Here is a 20,186-nt window from a genome sequence, read left to right as displayed (position 1 = left end):
GGGGCGGGAGGACCTCACTCCCAGAAGGTCGCCGGGAGGGGGACAAATCAGACCGGGGACACTAGCTGAGAAAACCAGCCACTCGTTAGTGGCTGGGAGGAGGGGACCCCCGGCGCGGGCTTCTGGACGGCAGCAGGGAGGGGCGGCTTCGCAGCCGAGAAGGCACGGAGCCACTCATCTCCGTACAACAGTGCCGGAGCAGATGGTGACCACGCTCCTGCCATTCCCCTCCCTTCCGGAAAGGCCGGTCACGGAACACCGCAGCGTCTCAATGTCAGCTGGCAAGTTACTGTGACGCCACACTCCCATGTCGTTAATTATCTTGTTTTATCATAAATACGATTTACCTAACTGTCAAAAGACAAGGACTTAATTACACAGGCCGGGGAGGAGCACATGGGCACCGTGGAGCGGCTCCTGCCCCGTCCTCCCCACGCTGCCCCCGACTGACGGGCCCGGGCCTGCACCCACTTCCTCACAAACCCTTCCCCTGCTGTGCTGACTCCAAGGGCACCTGCTCCAGACCCCTGTCCTCTCACCCCACACTTGGCGCGACCTTGGTGTTGTGAGTGACCTCGAAGCAGAGGGAGGAGGCTGCCTGGTGCTGCTGCGGAGGCCGTGGTAAAGCTGAGTGTTCCAGAACGTTCGAGGAGAGGAGGCACCCGGACTCTGCGTAAGCGCGGGGCTCTGCTGAGGCAGCCCGATGAGCGGGCCTTGCTCTGGGCACGGCTGGTGGGCCCAGGCCCGCAAGGTCCCCGCAGCCCGCTTTACACAGATGCTAGGAGGCTGTGGGTAGCGGGGACGGGCTGTCTGTCCCCACCGGAGAGATGATCTGCGCGTGGGGAGACGTGGATCACAGCTGGGCTCCGTGCACGTGCATGCCCGGAAACAGCCGGGGGATATGGAAGTCCCGGAGCTCTGGATGGTGCCTGGGGGCTGGAGCCACCCCTCCCCCAACCTGCCGAGAGGAGCCTGCCTCTGGGAGCACAGGGGACACGGCGCTGCCGGCAGACAGCACAGACAAGCACCCAGAGGCAAGGCTGCAAAGCTCCTGCGAGACACACCTGAAGCCACAGCTGCGGAGCCTTGACAACCCCCGACCTAACCAGTGCTTCCCACGCCACGGACCGGTCTTCTCCACTGGCGCTCGGGCCCAAAACATGGTTTCCTGCCACATCCCAAGACACGGCTCGGCTACCACGTCCCCACGTCCCCACAGCTCTCCTCTGGGCCCCCAGCAGCCCAGCCCCACGGCAGGCAGCACGAGGAGGCCTCTTCTGCGCTCACTCGTCCCGCACCTCCAAATGCTCCCACTGCCCACGGTCCCTCCCAGCCCGGGGAAAGGCAGGAAGCGTGCGTTCTGGATGGATGAGAATGCAAGGAGACGAGGAATCACAGCACGAGCCCTGGGGCACCCCGATGGCACGGTGAGGCCCACACCACGCCCAGGCAGGCATGCGGCCGAGGAGCAGCAAACCTCCAGACCCTCTCATCAGGGCCCACCTGACAGGCCCTGGGACCCTGGGACACAGGCAGGGGAGGAGCACCCAAGGGGTGTCCTGACCCACGTCTTGGGCAGGGGGTGGAAGCTGTAGAAAAGTTGAGCCACTTCTTCCGACACCCGGAGGAAAGGCCAGAGTCAAGCAGGGCTCCCGATGGTCAGCAGCCTCCCCAGAGTAACACCCGAAACGCCCCGCCCTGTCCCAGTGTTGGCAAGAGACACGTGCAGATGTCTTCCAGCCGACAGCCCCAGGCAGCCCCAGGATCTGCTCGGAGTTGGCGGGCTGGCCGCAAACCCAGTTCAGGGGCAGGGGAGGAAGGACGGGGGACGGACCACGAGCAGCTCAAGGACAGGGTTTGCTCTACACTACACTGACAGCAGGCCTGCCGGTCAGAAGGCCCGCGTGGGCTCCGCGAAGCCTCCGTCCCCGCCGCAGAGTACTTCCTATCCCACCGTGGCGTGCTTGGCCATGCACCCGCTCTGCCCAGCCAAAGGTGAGCAAAGGTGAGCAAAGGTGGTACGTGGCACTTCTCTGTTCCAGTGACAAACATCCTAATGGTGCTTCTTTTGCACCGGGAAAGGAAGGGAGTAAACTGTCGTTGCGAGCAGAGTGGCCAACTGGTGGCTGTATTATCTGTCACTCCCACCCCCGAGAGAGGGCTACGCTGGCCAAGCCCAGAGGTCAGGCCTGGCCGTGTAACGTGTCCTGCGGGAAGCAGTTTTATGGGCCCGCGCACAGCTCTCCTGCTCTCCGCCTTCCGCTGGCGAGTAGGCAAAGGGTTAAGGTAGAGGCGGGGAGGGGCAGGGGCTCCTGACTAGGCTCTGAAACCATTCCTGGCTGCTGAGAACGAGAGATAAGCGAAGACCAGAGCACCCGGCCCCATGCCAGGGAGTGTACTTCTCCGGCGGCTACGCTGTAATCACCGAAAACGAGCAGACCTCAAAGCAGTCAAGCACTCGGGTTATCGACGGTCCCTGCTCAAACCAAGGCGGCGCCGGGATCTCGAGGCCACAAGCTTCCTGCTCCCATTTTCAGTAAGAAACGCGGGGTGGCCTCTGTTGGGGCCCCTCTCACTCGCTTCCTGCCTGCCCGCACCTTCACTGAATGCGCTGTCACGTCACCTCACCCTCTCGTGTCCATGAGACAAGAACCCTGCGATCCCACAGCACGCTTATGTGACAACGTTCCCAAGAGGCCGCACCACTAGCCTGGGAAGGGGTGACGTCAACCCAGAAAGGGTCACATTGACCTAAATGCCTGAAAACAAACTGCATTTCCAAGCCTCCGGGATCTGCGAATCCACTGCTGCTGCAGCTCAGCCACGGCCCCGAAGGGTCCCCACTGCGCTTCTCTGCGCCTCCCAGACCAGCAGTGGGACCAACGCAAGCCTGGGCCCAGCCTCCCCACCCACCTGCTCAAATCGCTTCCTCTTCTGTGTTGGTATGAATCTGGTCATTTCCTTCATACCTTTCATTTTAAACTTTCTGGGCCGCTTATTTAAAGTGTCCCATAAAGAGCATGCATTAGACTTCAACACGTTGAGATATAATTGATGCACATGAAATCGTACATATTTATACAATTTGAGGATTTTTTTTTAAAGATTTTATTTATTTATTTGACAGATCACAGGCAGGCAGAGAGAGAGGAGGAAGCAGGCTCCCCGCTGAGCAGAGAGCCCGATGCGGGGCTCGATCCCAGGACCCTGAGATCATGATCTGAGCTGAAGGCAGAGACTTTATTTAACCCACTGAGCCACCCAGGAGCCCCTATACGATTTGAGTTTTTAAATTGTGTTTATTGTATTTTTCAGTTCTAAAATTTCAATTTCGCACCTCACCAGAGAAGACACACAGACGGCCAATCAGTAAAGCTGCTCCACGTCCCAGGTCGCCGGGGAGATGAAGCTCAAACAGCGGCGACACCGCTGCACCCCTCCGAGAGCGGCCACGGTCTGGCGAGGACGGGAGCGCCCGGAGCGCCCGGGCACGGCTGCGCGGAAAGCAGGTGGTGCCGCCACCTCGGAAGGAGGTTTGGTGGTTTCTCCCAAGACGAAACCTGCTCTTCCCACCCGACCCGGCGATCGCACTCCCTGAGGTCCCCCACGGCGGACGGGAACACACGCCCCCACAGAAACCCGCACACGAGGGCGGCGGCAGCTCCGTGCGTAACTGCCAACCCCTGGAAGCCACCCAGGGACCCTCCAGCGGGTGGACGGACACGGGAACTGTCCCTCCAGCCGTGGGAGGGTGTTCAGCACGAAGAGGACATGAGCCATCCCGCCATGAGGGAACACTGGAGGGACCGTGAGTGCGTGTCACTGAGTGACAGGAGCCGGTCTGAGACGGCTGCGGCCCGTGTGATCCCAGCGACAGGACTCTGTGGCAAAGGCACCGTTGTGGGGCCGGTGACAGGCCGTGTTGCGGGGCGGGGGGAGGAGGGACGAATGGGCGGAGCACGGCAGACGGGGAGGGCAGAGGACTCTGAGACCCCGCAGCGGTGGATGCCCGTCCCTACGCAGCCGTCCCAACGCACAGAACGCCCGCCCCGAGAGGGACCCCCGCCCCGAGAGGGACCCTCCCGTGAACAACGGACTCTGGGGGATGACGACGTGTCCGTGTGGGCTCACTCATGGGACCAGACGCACGACTCGGGTGCGGGATGCGGACAGTGGGGGAGGCTGTGCCCGAGTGGGGACAGCGGCTGTATGTGAAATCTCTGTATTTTCCTGTGAATTTTACTGTGAATCTAAAAGTGCTCTGAAAAAAACTGACTCTTAATAAAAATAACCCTCAATTTTGGATCTTTCTTACAACTTCTATTTCTTTGCTGAAAATTTCTAGTTTTTCATTTGTTTCAATTTTTGTAAGTGCCCATAAAGCATTTTTGCAAAGCTTCTTTAAAAGCCTTGTCAGGTCATTTTGCCATCGGTGTCACTCGGTGTTGGTGTCTGTTGCCCGTACGCATTCCGTTAGAGACCTGCCCGGTCTGTAGTGTGTGGGGTGGTTTTCAGATGAAATCCGGACACTCTGATACTCTGTTGTGAAACTGGATTTCACCTGAATCTTGTGTTTGCTCCGAACTCCTCAGACGCCATCCCATCAAGGAAAGGGCGGGGGTGGGGTGCTGCCTTGCTGGTTCCCACTCAGCCTCCGCTGATACCCAGGTGGCCCCACTACTTCTGGGCAGGTAGGGGAGTGTGGGGCCCACACTGACATGGCACCGGGGTTCTCAAAGAGCCCAGAGGGATGTAAGTCTGGGATCTGCCCCCAGCCTCTCTGACAGCAGCACGGTGAGGGCCAGGGTGCGCTCTTACAGTCTGGCAAGGGTAGAGGCCCTGTTTTGGGGGCGTATCTGGCCCGAGTAGAATGCTTGTTATCTAAAGACCTTTATCTGGCCAGGCTGGTTTGCTCAGAGAGCGCGGGGGTTTATTTGGATTTTGTGTTTGTTTTGATCTTGGTCTGCACAGCACCCACGGGGGTTTTAGGTTTCAGACGTGTCCCAGACCAGTCAAGACCGTACGAGGTGACAGGAAACCCCAGGGGACTGCGGCACCACCATTGCGTCCCGCGCTTCTGCTGTCGTCCGGCTGCTCTGCCTTTGCCTCTCCACCTTTTGGAATGTTTGATGCCTGTTTTATACAGTAAGGCCCAGGGCTCTGGCTGCGCTCAGCTCCTCGGTCCTCCAGGAGGAAGTCTGCTGATCGGCCTTCTGTCCCTACAGGTCAGTTCGCACTTGCAGGACGTCACAGAAACGAGACCTCAGCGTGTGGACCTGCGCACGCAGAGTGTCCCTCTGCGGCAGTGTGGACCTGCGCACGTGAGACGTGTCCCTCTGCGGCGGTGTGGACCTGCACACGCAGAGTGTCCCTCTGCCGGCGGACTTGCCTCATTTTCATTCTCCCTCTTTCATTAGATACTTTGTTTCAAGGCGATTTGGGAACAAGTGTATCTTTTTTTTTTTTTTTAAGATTATTTATTTATTTGACAGAGATCACAAGTAGGCAGAGAGGTGGGCAGAGAGAGGAGGAAGCAGGCTCCCCGCTGAGCAAAGCCCCCGACGTGGGGCTCGATCCCAGGATCCCTGACCTGAGCTGAAGGCAGAGGCTTTAACCCCCTGAGCCACCCAGGTGCCCAGGAACAAGTGTATCTCAATGCTAGTGGCTACAAGAAGGAAAAAACACACTCGAATCTACTTCCCTGCCAAGTTAGACTGCAGCCTCCTCCGTGTGACGTGACAGATTCCACACACGACCCCATGTCCCACACTGACGCCCCTCCTGCTAGAACGGCCCCACTGCAGTGCCTGATGGAGGCTGGGGGCTGCCCCGACACCCCCTACCCCGGCTGCTTCAGCTGAGGCGCCTCAGGCGAAGGGAGACTGGCGGTCCAAGCCCCCCTTCTCCCAGCCCCTACCATCTCAGACTCCGTCTGGAACCCTACCAAAAAGAAAGGCGGACGTAAGGAATGGTCTGCACAAGCCCCGAGAAGTCAGAGCGGGCAGCCCTACTCCCTCATGGACCCCCAATCCTAGGGTCACTGGACTGCAGTCTCGTGGGGGCAGACCAGTCACCCTCCGTGCCCCGTCCAGAAGCCCCCGGCCCAGGACTGGCTGAGTGCTCAGGGCCTCAGGCCCTCCACAAGCACACCAGCGGGGGAGTGGGGGTCAGTCCCCCTCACTGCCTCCCCCATGACAGACCTGGGCCTGTCATCCACAGGTCCACAAGAGCCTCTGAAACAGAGGAGCAGCCGCGCTCCAAAGCAGCCGGCGTTCCACTGACCACGGCCACAACACATCCGAGTCCAGACTCCGCAGCGACCTGTCCTGCTTCCACTAGGGAGTCACTGGGCTATGCAGACTTCAGGGAGACCCACCAAAACCACATTGGTGAGAGCCCTGAGCATGGCCCTGGCGTTGGATCTGTAAAGGCTGCCGGTGACGTACTGTGCAGCCCAAAAGGGGGGACGGTGGCTACTCTCAGGGCCACAGGACTGAGGACGGCTGCCTGGTGTCAGGGACACTTTCAGGCCCCAGAGATGCCTTCTCTTCAGCTGCCCACCTGTGAAATGCAGGGCTTGGAGGTTTGCAAGCACTTCCCCAGGAGAAGCACATTCTGTTCCAATAAGATTTTGCTAAGGCCCCAAACACTCAGAGCTTTACCACTGGGGACAGTCTGCTCCCTTTCGATGGCCCCTAAGTCTCACACCGTCTTCTTGAGGCACCCCCTACATGCCCAGGGTCATCTGTGTCCTTGCAAAAGCACCAGTTTGGACAGAAGAGAAGGCCTTGGCACACGTGAACTGTCGAAGCAGCAGCCCCACCTGGGTGGGCAGCCCCCGACGCCCCAGAAAACCCCGCCACCCACGCCGGCTGCGGAGACGAAGCCCAGGCTGGCAGGCGAGGGCTCCCTGCTCGCCCGTGGAAGCCGGGTCCCGCCGCACAACCCCCAGCCCCTGGCGATGCCTCGCTGCACATAAGCAAACCTGATTCGAAGAATCTGATCACGGGGCATGTGGAACAGGACATGACGTGCCCCTCCGCTTCCATGACTGAGCTGAAGAACTCTGGATGTGGCTTAGTGCCCTCAGATGCTCTCAGAGAACTCGAAGACTGTGGAGGAAAAAGGAAACAAGAGATCCAAAAAGCACAGCAAGAACCTGAGAGTTCTGAAACTCCAGATGCTCTGTAAACAGATTCGCAGCTAGATCCGTGCTCCCTGGAAATGTCTGAAGTCTGTGAGAGAAACAATGAGGGCCGTGGGACGGGGGAAAGCTGGAGCGAGGCTTGGCAAATCATCTCCCCCCGAACAGTGACAAAACTCGACAAAAATGTCAAAAAATAACCATTGGAGGGTGCTAGAAACTAACCAAAGGCATATAAAGAACGGAGAAGCATTTCTTCCAGAAAACCTACAGCTCCTTGGACCCAGTGGCCCAGGGACCCTTTCTGCCATGCACGCCGAGTGCAACCACTGGCCTGGCCTGGGTGGGGACAAGCTTGTCCACACCAGCCCAGTCCCCAGGAATTCAGGCTTAAAAAGAAAAACAAGAACACTGAGCAGAGAGCTCACACTGTCGAGGAGACAGATGTCACAATTTTTCAAGTCAGCAGAAAACTTTAAAGTGTGCAATTGAGTCCCCTCTACCAGACACTCCGACACAGCTCCCCGGCACAGGCAGACAGCACCAGTGACCCTGGGCCTCAAGCAGCCGTGTTGACCTCTTCTCGTGCATGTGCGTAAACGTGCGTGTGTGCGTGGGTGTGCGCACATGACGGAGACGTGACTCAGTACACGAAACCCGTGGAGAGGCCAGATGCGGACGGCGCTCCCTGCTGAGCCGTGGCTGTTCACAGACCCCTAGGAGCGGGGACTAATCCCATCACCTCTTGTCACAGAGCATGTAGGTGGTGGGTCGCCAGAAAGGTGGTTCTTTTTGGTGAAAATGCTATTTCGGTGTGTCAGCAGTAGGGCAACAGAAGAAAAATACAAAATAAAGCAGGGTTTTCATGCCCATGCATTTGGCTTTTACTCCGTCCACCCCTAAGCCCATGGACCACACTTGGGGCCTCTGCGGCCTGGGCCCAGCTGGGGGCTCGAGGGCTCACTTCGTCAGGTCAGTTCTGAGCAGGGCTTTGCCTTACAGCGACAGGAGCTAGAACGGGCGTCTGGCTTTGCCTCGAGCCTAACACCATCCCGTCAGCCCCCCTCATGCACCGGATGTGTGGGGGCAGAGGTCAGTCAGTGGGGAGTAAATTCAAACTTGAAATGCCAAAAATTATATAGCTCTGACCTTCAAAGAACGAACAGAGAAAACCATGTACACATTCGGGCTGGCCAGGAACAAGAGCCTGGTGGACTCTCGTGAGAAAAACCTGCGCTGGGACACGGAAGCACGGGGTGAGGAAAGAGCCCGAGCCCGCGGGGCTGGGGGTCTAGAGGCGCCGCCGCCGTCACTCCTGGGAGGCGGTCATCACACTCCCCCTTGCCCAGGGGTGGCTGCGGGGCTGCCCACTGCTTTGCGCAAGTCTGGCAGATCACAGGGCAGAGGCGTCAGGCCCTGCGGGTGCGGCAGGTGAAGAGCAGGGAGCGCCCTCTAGAAGGGGCTGCCCGCGGGGCCTGCGCTGCAGGAGGACGCCCCCCCCCCCCCCCCCCCCCCCGCCGCCAGGGCCTCTGTGAAGACACCCGCCGCGGTCCCAGCCCCGAGCCCAGCCGGACCGCCGCGGGGCCTCACGAAGCGGTGCGGTGGTCGCTTCCTAAGGAGGCAACATTTGAGAGACTGCGGCTCCGTGCTCCGGGCACAGTGGCGCAGTGAGACCAGTGGAAGCAGTCAAAGCCGTGCACACGCGGCGCAAGAGAGGGACACGGCAGCTGAGACGCCGAGACCCTTTAACAACGGTGCTGGCACAGTGACTTTAAGACCAACGGGTAAACCATTAGAGACTGACTCTAATCTCACACGCAAAAGCAATACAGATTCTAGCAGAAATTCAGAGTTTTTATGTCCGTCCCTAAGTGTGGCCGCACACAGTGACACCCTCCCAAGAGGACAGTGTGGGAGGGAGCAGGGAAGCCTGACACACACCACCTTGGCCAGTGGCTCAAGGTCAGCGTGGCCAGAGTGTGCATGCTGATGTGCCGGCCAGGGCACTTCACATCTGCGGTCTTCCTGGAAGCAACTCGCCCCCCGGTCTCACTCATCCTGAGACAGACACCGGGAAATCCTGATAGAGGCGCAGTCTATAAACCCGACCCTGTCCCTGAGGCAGACACCAGGGAATCCCAATAGAGGCACAGTCTACAAAACCCCGACCCTGTCCCTAAGACAGACACCGGGAAATCCCGATAGAGGCGCAGTCTACAAAACCCGACCCTGTCCCTGAGAGACACCAGGGGATCCCGATAGAGGCACAGTCTACAAACCCGACCCTGTCCCTGAGGCAGACACCGCGAAATCCTGATAGAGGCGCAGTCTACAAAACCCGACCCTGTCCTCCCTCAAACCGCCAGGTCAAAACCAAGGACAGTCTAAGAAACTGCCCGTGAAGACCCTACAGAGACTGTGACTAAATGCAGTACGGGTCCTGGACGGAGGAAGGACGTTTGGCAAAAACGGAAGGTCTGCAAGCAGACTTCAGTTGATGAGAACATCGCTTGGTTCATTAATTGTAGCCAACGGACCACGCCAACAGCTGTCAGTAACAGGATGGGAAATCTCTGTGCTGGCATTTAAATTTTTCTGTAAACCTAAAAAGGTTTGGAAGCCTATTTTTGAAATATATTTTCAACAAAACGTAAGGGCCAATAACCTGAGGAAACATTTGCAACGCAGACTCCAGGAAAGAAATGGAAAGGCCTTTCGCTTGCGGAAACACCGCCTGTGGCAGGAACGCGCCAACCTGCAGCGGGGCCGGGCAGGGCCGCCCGGCGCACAGGACTCGGGCGCGGGGCGGCTGCGTGCCAGCAGGACCTGAGAGGCCATCTCCTCGGAGCACCAGAGTCCCGCAGGCTGAAATGCCTCCCTGGGGCGTCAGTGTCCGTCCTGAATCCCACGTCCCTACGCTCGGGCTTCTCACCAGCTTTCGCACTTCCTCCCGGTGTGGCTGTTCGGGTAGATTATGCATTTTACCCCTTATTCTTCTGAGAAACAGCATCCCTCACTATTGTGCCTTGTTGGGTGGGGACGTGGGGACTTCGTGAGTGCAAACCTCTCCCACAGCCCTCCGGTCCGCACACAGCCTCTCCTTGGCCCATGTGGGGGGCACTGCACTCCGGCAGCAAGGCCTGGGCGTACGGAGGGCAGGGCCTGGGGCTGCCCCCTCTTGCTGCAGGTGCACCGCACGCTCAGCAGACAGAGGATGGCAGCGGTGAGGAAGGGTTTCTTTGGTGCCCTTCCTGGGCCTTCCTGATGCCTTCCAGGGAGGGAGGGGCCCAAGTGCCGCCAGTCTTGCCACAGCAGGGACATGGGGGGCAAGCTCCTGGACGTGACACCGAAGGCAGGCTCATTGGCAGGTTGGGCACTCGGCATGGCCACAGCCCGATCAGCCTGGCGAGAGGAACCTGTGCCTGTCTGCAGGTCACGTGGTCCTCAAGCCCGCTGGGCATGGAGTGGGGAGCAGGGAAGGCTGGCCGCCATCCATAGCAAAGGTCAACGGCCTGCCTCAGGACGGAAAGGCCCTCTGACCAGCATTCACGTGGACCATCCCCAGGGGATGTCACACGTACCTCATCAATCTCCTGGTCACTAATTTTCTGACTGTTGTTTCCAAGCCCATGAGTCGGCCTATCTCCTGGGTCACTGTCAATTCGGGCCACTCTTTCTGAATACGTACTGACTGCACATCAGTGACTCGGGTGAGGACCTGTTCAGGGCATGACTTCTCAGGGAGAATGTCCAGCCCATGCCGACAAACAGACAGGGATGTCATGTGATGCACCGTGACCACCCTACTCTTGTGTCGTGGGTTCACATCCCGGGGCCTGGCACTGAGGGGGCTGCCCTTTGAGTGGCAGCTTCATGAGACCTCCCAGGCCCCCACTTCCAGCAGCCCTGAGCCCCACCTCTTGTTTTGGTCAGCCCGAATGCACGGACATGGAAGCTCAAGGTCCCAGAGTTGGCCAGACACGAGGAGGGCCCACGCCGGCTGTGGCTCGCTCCTCCCCAAGCTCCTACACACTGTGCCTGCGCCTGTACGGGCCCCTGTGCCCATGCCAGCTCACCAGTACATTCGAAAGATAATCACGGCTGCCCGGCTTCTGGCTGGACGAGAACTCTTTTTTCGGGACTGGTTCCATGGATGCTTTGCCCACGAAGTCAGGAAGTACCTGGTTAGTAAGGGACTGCCTTCAAGGTTTTTCTCATACGGGACCAAACTCCAGCCATCCGGACCCCCATGAGACTGACGCCAAAGGCACTGAAGCAGTCCGCTTGCCCCCAATCACAGTCCTCTGATTGAGCCTCTAGACTTGGGGTCATAAAGGACCTTTAAGGCTCGTGACATATGCATCACTCTATGGAAAGGACTGTCCACACTACAGAAGAGAACCCCACGAAAGAGAGCTGTCACGGAAGTCTGGAAGGATTACACCAGTGAAGATGCCAGTGTCGTTCCAGAAAATCCGTGAAAAGCACGGAGCCTGAAACTCAAATTCCTACTGGAGGACACTGTCCAGACGTGCATGACTTGGGATCTCTGACAGAGACGATCAGGAAAGAAACCCAAGTGAGGTGTGGACACAGCAAAAAAAGGTGAGGGGTGAAGGGTTTCCAGATCTGGGTCTGGAGCTAAGAGACACCAGCCCAGAGGGATGACAGAAGGCGACCTGATGCTGAGGGGAGTTCCCGGACCAGCGCCGACGACACGAAGACGTGCGCAGAAGCCACCAGGCCAGGAAACAAACTGGCTGGCGACAATGACAATCTGCCAGGCAGGTTCCATTACTCAACACTGCTTTGGACTTCTCTTATGACATGACACTCCTAGGACACGGGCACTGGGACTAGTGCGAACAGCAGAAGAGAGACTGGTGCCATATAGAGACATTCTTAGAGGAACGAAACAGCAGAAAAGTCGGAAACGACACCGTATTTGCATAGTTACACTGAGTGCGCGGCGTGTACCACCTCCCTTCCAGGTCCCCCTGCCCCAAGACAGCAGGACCCTCTGTCCCTCTCGTCCTCAGCCTGTCACCACAAGCACAACCAGGGTGAGGCCTTGCACGAGACCCCACTTCTGCCTACTGGCTGGTGACTGACCTCGTGCCGTACAGGTCGCAACGTACCTGCTGCATGTCTGTGAGCGCCCTCGTGCGCAAACCTGTCCCTGGGGCACCAGGGGATGTGTGCGATGCTTCCATCACCGTCACCAATCCCCTGAACACCCACCCAGCAGGACGTCGTGGGCAAGACTCATGGAAGGGGACGGCCTATGCCCTACACAGGCAGGACGCGAGTCATATCTAGCATAAAATTAACAATGCGTTGGTTTTCTTACTGTTAGATAACTTCTTTTATAACTTGCTTTCAAAGAATTCCATGAAGGTGCAGTGCGCCGCTCCCTCCAATTGGAGAAATGCCTGTCAGTCGATCATTACAGGTAAGCAGCTGTTTAAAAACTATAACAGTATTTCCAGTACTGTCCTACGGATATGGCTGTAACACTGTACGCCGTGGACATTTCACAGTGCTCTCTCATCGTCTAGGCTAGGCTAGGCTTCTGCGCTGCAAACTACTGATCACAGGAGGCTAATATAAAGCAATCACAATGCTGATTACACCTGCAAACACACCAGCAAACACCCACGAATATATTTGTACATGACCTTTCAGATTTGGTGTCTAGTGTTCGTGCTGCACATAACATCTAGAGTTTTGTATCATGTAAAACAATCCTGACATAGGTATTGACAGCCAACTCATCTTGTAAACAGTCGGCATAAACTTACGGTATTGATAAATACAGTACAGACTCTAAGTGTATGTTTTCTTCCTGATGATTTCTTAGTATCGTTTCCGTTTCCCTGCATTACCTCACCATAAGAACACAGTAGACAACACATAATTAGTGTGAATCGACATCGGTAAGGCTTCCAGTCAAAAGAAGGCTGTTAGTAGGTAAACCTACATGTGTATTTTTGACTCTGTGTGTGTGTGGGGGGGGGGGGGTGCTAACCCTGAGTGTTCAAGGGTCAGCTGTACTTTCCATCCGGGGATCTTTTTAAAAAATTTTTTTGTTATTATATTCAATGAGCCGACACACATTAGTTTTTGGTGTATGGTTCAACGACTCATTAGTTGCACATAATGCCCAGTGCTCATCACCACCCACACCCACCTCCACGCCCACCTCCATACCCACCTCCATACCCACCTCCACGCCCACCTCCATACCCACCTCCGGCTCCCTCATCTTCCCACCCCCTCGTTTCCGTCAGTCTCCGTTCGGTGCCTGGAGTGCAGAGGCTCTCATGGTTTTTCTTCCTCTCTGACTTCTTCCCATTCAGTTTCCCCCCCTTTCCTCTATGATCCTACATGCTATTCCTTATGTTCCACATATGAATGAAGCCATATGATAATTGTCTCTGCCTGATCTATATCCCTTAGCATAATCCCTTCTAGTTCATCCATGTCGATGCAGACGGTGGGTATTCATCCTTTCTGATGGCTGAGCAATATTCCATTGTATATATGGACCACATCTTCCTTATCCATTCATCCGCTGAAGGGCATCTTGGCTCTTTCCAGTTTGGCTATTGTGGCCATTGCTGCTATGAACATTGGGGTACAGATGCCCCATCTTTTCACTGCATCTGTATCTTTGGGGTAAATACCCAGTAGTGCAATTGCAGGGTCATAGGGAAGTTCTATTTTTAATTTCTTAAGGAATCTCCACACTGTTTTCCAGAGAGTCTACACCAACTTACATTCCGACCAACAGTGCAGGAGGGTTCCCCTTTCTCCGCATCCTCTCCGACACACGTTGTTTCCTGTCTTGCTAATTCTGGCCATTCTAACTGGGGTGAGGTGGTTTCTCAATGTGGTTTTGATTTGAATTTCGCTGATGGCCAGTGATGTTGAACATTTTTTCATGTGTCTATTAGCCATTTGTATGTCTTCATTGGAGAAGTGTCTGTTCATGTCTTCTGCCCATTTATTGACTGGGTTGTTTGTTTTTTGGGTGTTGAGATTTAGAAGTTCTTTATGGATCTTGGATCCAGTCCTTTATCCATAATGCCATTTGCAAAGATCTTCTCCCATCCCATGGGTTGCCTCTTTGTTTTGTTGCCTGTTTCCTTTATTGTGCTGAAGCTTTTTATCTTGATGGAATCTGAAAAGTTCATTTCTGCTTTTGTTTCCCTTGCCTTTGGAGATGTGTCTTAAAAGAAGTCACTGTGGTCAATGCCAATGTTCTCCTCTAGGATTTTGATGAATTCCTGCCTCACATTGAGGTCTCTCATCCATTTTGAGTTTATCTTTGTGTGCGGTGTCAATTGTAAATATCTGTGCCCCCAACATGGAAGCAGCCAACTACATAAACCAACTATGAACCAAAATAAAGAATCATATTGATAATTAGTGGGAGACTTCAATACTCCACTCACAGCAATAAATAGACAGGTCATCTAAACAGAAGATCAACAAAAAAACAAGAGCTTTCAATGACACACTGGACCAGATGGACTTTGTAGATACACACAGAACATTCCATCCTAAAACAACAGAAAACACGTTTTTTTGTTTTTTTTTTTTTTAAGAAAACATTCTTCTTGAGTGCACATGGAACTTTCTCCAGAACAGACCATACAGTGGGTCACATATCAGGTCTCAACTGATACCAAAAGACTGAGATTACTTCCTGCATATTTTTAGACCACAATGCATTGAAACTGGAGCTTAACCACAAGGAAAATCTGGAAGGGAATTTGGTAAAGCATGAATGGGTCCACCAGAGATTAAAGAGGCACTTAAATAGTTCATGCAAACCCATGAATATGAACACATGTAGGTTCAGAACCTACGGAATACTGCAAAGGCGGTCCTTAGAGGGACGTACACAGCCATCCATGCCTCTCTCAAAAAATTAGAAAAATCCGAAACGCACAAGCTGACCTAAAGGATCTGGTGAAAGAACAGCAAATAAAGCCTAAACCAAGCAGAAGAAAGAAATAAGAAAGATGAGAGTAGAAACCCATCTGGTATGTTGAGAGCAGTTCAGTGGAAGGAGCGGGCCTCGCGGAGTCACATCCTCACCACTGGGTGGCAGCAGAGCTCCATGGTCCCAGCGCAGAGCCTCGGGAACCGGCTCCAGACCCTCAAACACTGTGCAGCTGGGACCCACCCAGCCCCAGCCCATTAGTGTGGTTCAAGGTTAACCGGCACGGAGCCAGGCCCTCCCACTTGCCGCTGGTTTTCACGTGTGTTCAGGCTGCAGGGGCGGAGTGCAGTGGGAGCCGGGAAGACTGCACCGCCCACAGAACTGAACAGCTCCCCCAGTGCAGAGCACAGACTGGCCAGACTCTGATTCATGCCTGCAAGGTCACCAAGAGTCCTGGAAGGACATGGTGTCTCTCCGTCCTGATGACCAGCCACGCATGACCAAGTGGTGTCCTGTCTGCAATAGGAGGGTCCTCAGAGCCCCCACGGCTCTCCCGGAGGAGCTGTGGAGGGAGGCACGGGCTGTGTGTGCCCGAGTCTCAGGGCTGGGGCTCACCCCCTGCCCCTTGGCAGGCAGCTCGCTCAGTGCGGCTCTTCACCTGCAGACCGCAGCTCACTTGGACGGGGAGCACTCCTGCCCAGAGGAATCCACAGCTTCTCGACTCCTGTCAGAAAACAAAGTCCCCCGTGTCCCAAGTCTCACCTGAGTTGCCAGGAGCCTCCTGGGCCTGGAGACAGAAGTCCAGGCCAGCCTGAAGGGCACCCCTGAGCCAGGGCAGCAGAGGGCAGTGTGGGGAACATGGTGTGGCTGCTGGCTTGTGTCCTGGGGAAGGGGCACAGCTCGGCCTCTGAGCACTGTTGGGAACGGCCTAGAGCAGCGGCCACAAAGAGGACAGGCCGCCTTCCAGGGAAGCACAGGGGCCTTTGTTGGCAGGAAGCAGCACCTGTGACCAGCGCAGCAAGAGCAGTTCCAGCGCTGTGAGCAGGGCCTGGATGCTCCAAGAGCCAAACGTCAGTGGGTCGGGCATGCAGAACAGCGCGGTTGGTGGTGGGTGTCCTGCCAGCGTTTCCCGAGGGCCCTTCGTGGAGGCAATGAGGAATGAACTGGAAGCAGCAGAGCTCAGTGCGGTGTTTTCATCAGCCTGGCTGTTGGGGGAGACGCAATTGTGGGACAGCAAAGGCCAGTGGCCACACGTCGCCAGTGAGGCTGGACGGAGGCAGAACTACGCAATGTGTAGCAATGCCAGGGCTCAGGGAGGCGCGCTGACCCCCAGCGCTCTAAGGCCACCATAAGTGGATTAGGGTGTCCCCAGGATGGAGGTGGCCTGGCCTTGGGCATGCTAAAGATAACCTGTGAGCTGGAAGGACGTCGGCATCACCCACTTTCAAGGACGATCAGGATGGCTGGCCCAGGCTCTCGGTCCAAGCCACCTGCACGGCAGAGCCCACGACGATGGCAGAACCTGTCACAGCCTGTGGCACGGGACAGGCATTCGCCCGAGCCCAAAGGACATAGTCACAGGGTGGTGGTGAGAGAGAGCCCCCAGGCCTTCCTGGGGCTGCTGGAAACCGGCCCTGAGCTCTCCCCAATTCCAGGCAATGCAAACACGATCACCTGGCCCTCGTGTGTTTTAAGGGGTCCCTGTGCCCATGTAACTAGGGGACGTCAACGTCATCCCTGAAAGCGTAACTGGGTGAGATACTTAGCAGCTGCCAGAATGCCGCCTGTGGTGCCCCGGTCTTGGACACTGAAGTAGAAATGGCCAAGTATAACTCCTGGGAACCTCACCACCAGGCTGGGGCAGCGTGCAGGAAAAGCCACAGTCGGAGCCATCATGACACTTTGGGCTATGGGGTCGCAGGGACCTAGACCTCAGGGCCCCCCTTTCCACTCTCCACCATGAAACGAGGCAGACTGGCCGATGACAGTGCACTGCTGTGGTCCCAGCCAAGTGGCGGCTCCAGTGGCCCTGCTGTGGGGTCTTTGCAATTGTCTCAGCAACTCGCCTAGGACACACCTACCTCGGTCCCGTCAGGACAGAGGTAGACGTCAGTCAGCCTTCCGGGGAGGACAGGAGAAGCAATCTCTGGGGGCTGCTGTTAAGTCCGCTCAGGGGACCACATTCCCTGGTCGGGATCCCTGGCCACGTGCTAGCGCAGCACAGACATCGTGCTGGACCACTTCGTGGCTGGCGTTTCCTAAGTGGACATGGCGAACAGACAACAGCAAGCTGGCCGGGTGCTCTGGGAGCCCCATGGGGGCAGACAAGTAGAAGGTCACTACACGAGGTGTCAGCACCGTGTGTAAGATGGGGCAGCTGGCATGCCAGGACAGCTCCTCTAGCTGAAGGATGCACACTGTTGTGCCCCACAAGCGCGCAGAGAAGGGCAGGCCTCATGGGGAGCCTGTATGGTTTTGGCCGGTCACTTCGGAGGCCCTTGGGAGAACAGCTCCAACCATCACGGGCGTCCCGGAGGCTACATGTGGGGCACTCTGCAGCCTGACCTATGGCCACATGCCCCGAAGGAGGCCCGGCCGCTGGAGGAACCTGGGGCAGAAGAGCTGGCTGTGTGGAAGCCCCGGCAGCACAGCGACACGGAGGGGACGGCTCGGGTGCTGGAGCAAGGCCGTGCCTCCTGTGACGGAAGCTGTCGCTCTCCGAAGAGACTCCTGCTCTTCTCCTGGGACGAGAAGTGGGCATGTGACTGCGAACAGCTCCCGGCAGGCATCCCCGCCCCCGTGACCGGAGGCCCATCCCACTTGGCCCCGGTTGGGGGTAGGGGCAAGGGCTCAAACAAGCTGCATGGACAGGTGGCCCAGAACCCACGTCACCCTGAACTGGACTAATGTCTCTGCTTCAAATCCCACGCCAGGACGCTACGACAGCTCCGAACGGCCTGGCGTCCAGAGGGGAAGCCAGCGGTGGAGCCAGCTTGTGGGGGGAGGGGAAGACCCCGCAGGAAGACAGGATTCTGACACCAGTTGCGGAGCAGGGCTTCCCACACCAAGCAGCCCTCCAACCCCTGCGGGGCTCCCACATTCTACTCATTTCTGACACTGTCTACCTGGGCTCAGGGTCTCATCCCACAGGCCAGGGGCTCAATACCACTGTCCCCTGTGCTTCTGACCAACCAGCTATCAGCTGCCGTTCCCACGACCCCAGCCTCCAGTTCAGTATGAGCTAGAGCAGCTCTCAGGTCTCAGAGAAACATCTCACTCACTAGATCCCAGCTTCTTAGAGGACGGACGGACTCAGGAACAGCTGGATGCGGAGAGCAGCCCCAGGTGTGGGGGAGGGGGAGGAGCCTCCGTGTCCAGAGGCCACTCCCCCCACACCTCCACATCTTCCCCAACCCAGTCCTTGGGGTTTTTAGGGAGGAGCCATGATGGATGGATGAACTCACTGGCCATGGGCGATTCATTCAACTTCCAACTCCTCTCCCTTCCCGGGAGCTCAGGGAAGCTCCAGGAAAAGTCCCAGTTTCCGCTCATGCGGTTGGTCCCCCTGGCCACCAGCTCCCAAGCTTAGGTGCTTTCCAAAAGTCCTCTCTCTAACGTAACAAAAGACACCTTTATGCTCTTCTCACTCAGGACCTTCCAAAGTTAAAACCCTTGGTATTCTGGGCCAGGAAGAGGGACGGAGACCGATCATATATTTCTTACCATAAATCGCAATGTTCCAGAAGCCCCTGTGTGGGGAGAAGGGCCCTGATGTACAGGCAGATAGCGCGGGCGGTAGCAAAGGGCTGAGCTTGCTGGCCGGGTACCCACATGGTGAGCCTGGAGAGGGCCCGGAGGGACCAGGAGCACTGCGGACCTCCAGGAGCAGATGCTGGTCCTGCGGGCTCTGGGGCCCCTCCAGGCAGGCTCCCGGGCCAGGGCCTGGCCAGCTGGGACTCTCACTAGGGCAGGTCTTCCCCTCGGCTTCAATCGCAGCCCCCTCTTCATGCAGCAGGGTGCCCTAAGAAATGGATTTTAACTTCCTTTTACCAGGGGTGTGGACAAGGCTTCCATGTCACAACTCCGGAGGGAGCCACCAGCACATGCTTGACTCCGCGTAGCACGCCGGCCCCCTGTCCGGCTACTGCGTCTGTTCTGTCTCAGCCGTCAGCGGTGTGGAGGCCCCATGGCCGCATCACACGGCAGCTTCCCCGAGAGGCACAATCCACCTCTGCAGAGCCACCCTTGGGTGTCCGCCTCACCACACAGCCACACAGTCCCCAGGTCCCTGGGGAGATCCCCAGCCACCCTGAAGGGTCCCCAGTGCTCCCCACCATGGCACACCTCTACACCTAAATGCTCCCAGAACACCTGGTTGGGGACAATTTCTTCTAAATAGCATGTGCTTTTCCGGCTTCTCCGAGCTGCAGAGCCCTTTCTCCGGACGTAGCCTTGGCAAACGCTCCGTACGGGAAGCAGTGTGGGTGTGCTGCCCTGGCAGACGCCGGACCACCTCGGGGGCCTGCCACACGTTCTGGAAAGCACCCGGCGAGAGGTCAGAGGCCCCGCCCCGGCTCTGCCGACTGCGCCCCCCTGGAGCAGCCCTGTCTCATGTGGAAAACGGGTGGGATCCCACTCCGCCACCGGAGGTCCTCAGGGAGGGCCCGCGAGGAACGGGAGGGGCAGGGGCTCTGAAACGAGCAAGGGAGCGCGTGCTTCCCTCGTGCCCAGCTCATCCGCAGACACTCCCCATCAGTTCAGTGAGGGAACGAAACACGATCATCGTGAACTGCTTGTTGTCTGTCTTCTTCCCACTAATAACATTCAAATAAACTCTACTTACTAAAACCCTTTTGTGAAAATGGTTTCCCTGAAGATGTCAGCAAAACAGGCCGTCCAGCCGGAGCCCAGCAGCACTGGCAGGGAGGGTGTGCCCCAACACCCCTCGGCCTTAGGGCCTGGGGAGCCACACAAAGGGGACACGTGGCCGGAGGCCCTGTTCACCCATCCACGGGCTGAGTGCCTTTCCTTCAGTGAGCTGGTCCGGCGCCAGAGCTCGAGGCAGGTCGCTGTGACAGGACCGCAGTCTAG

The 20,186-nt window shown here is 57.0% G+C and overlaps 1 protein-coding gene across 16 annotated transcripts in view; it reads right to left on the bottom strand.

The window, feature by feature from the left end:
• Positions 1 to 20,186, bottom strand: part of PCBP3 (poly(rC) binding protein 3) — a 249,670-nt gene that overhangs the window by 78,912 nt on the left and 150,572 nt on the right. The window contains exon 1 of one of the 16 annotated variants that reach the window (XM_059392531.1): positions 6,986 to 7,008. The exons of the other annotated variants lie outside the window; for them this stretch is intronic. The gene's annotated coding sequence lies outside the window, so the exon portion shown is untranslated. Of the gene's footprint in view, positions 1 to 6,985; positions 7,009 to 20,186 lie in introns of those variants that run through there. 16 annotated transcript variants of the gene reach the window in all.

The sequence above is a fragment of the Mustela nigripes genome, chromosome 2 (assembly GCF_022355385.1).
Source record: "Mustela nigripes isolate SB6536 chromosome 2, MUSNIG.SB6536, whole genome shotgun sequence".
NCBI classification, from domain to species: domain Eukaryota; kingdom Metazoa; phylum Chordata; class Mammalia; order Carnivora; family Mustelidae; genus Mustela; species Mustela nigripes.
Note: the sequence above shows the minus strand (reverse complement) of the source record. Positions and strands in the feature narration are given on the sequence as shown.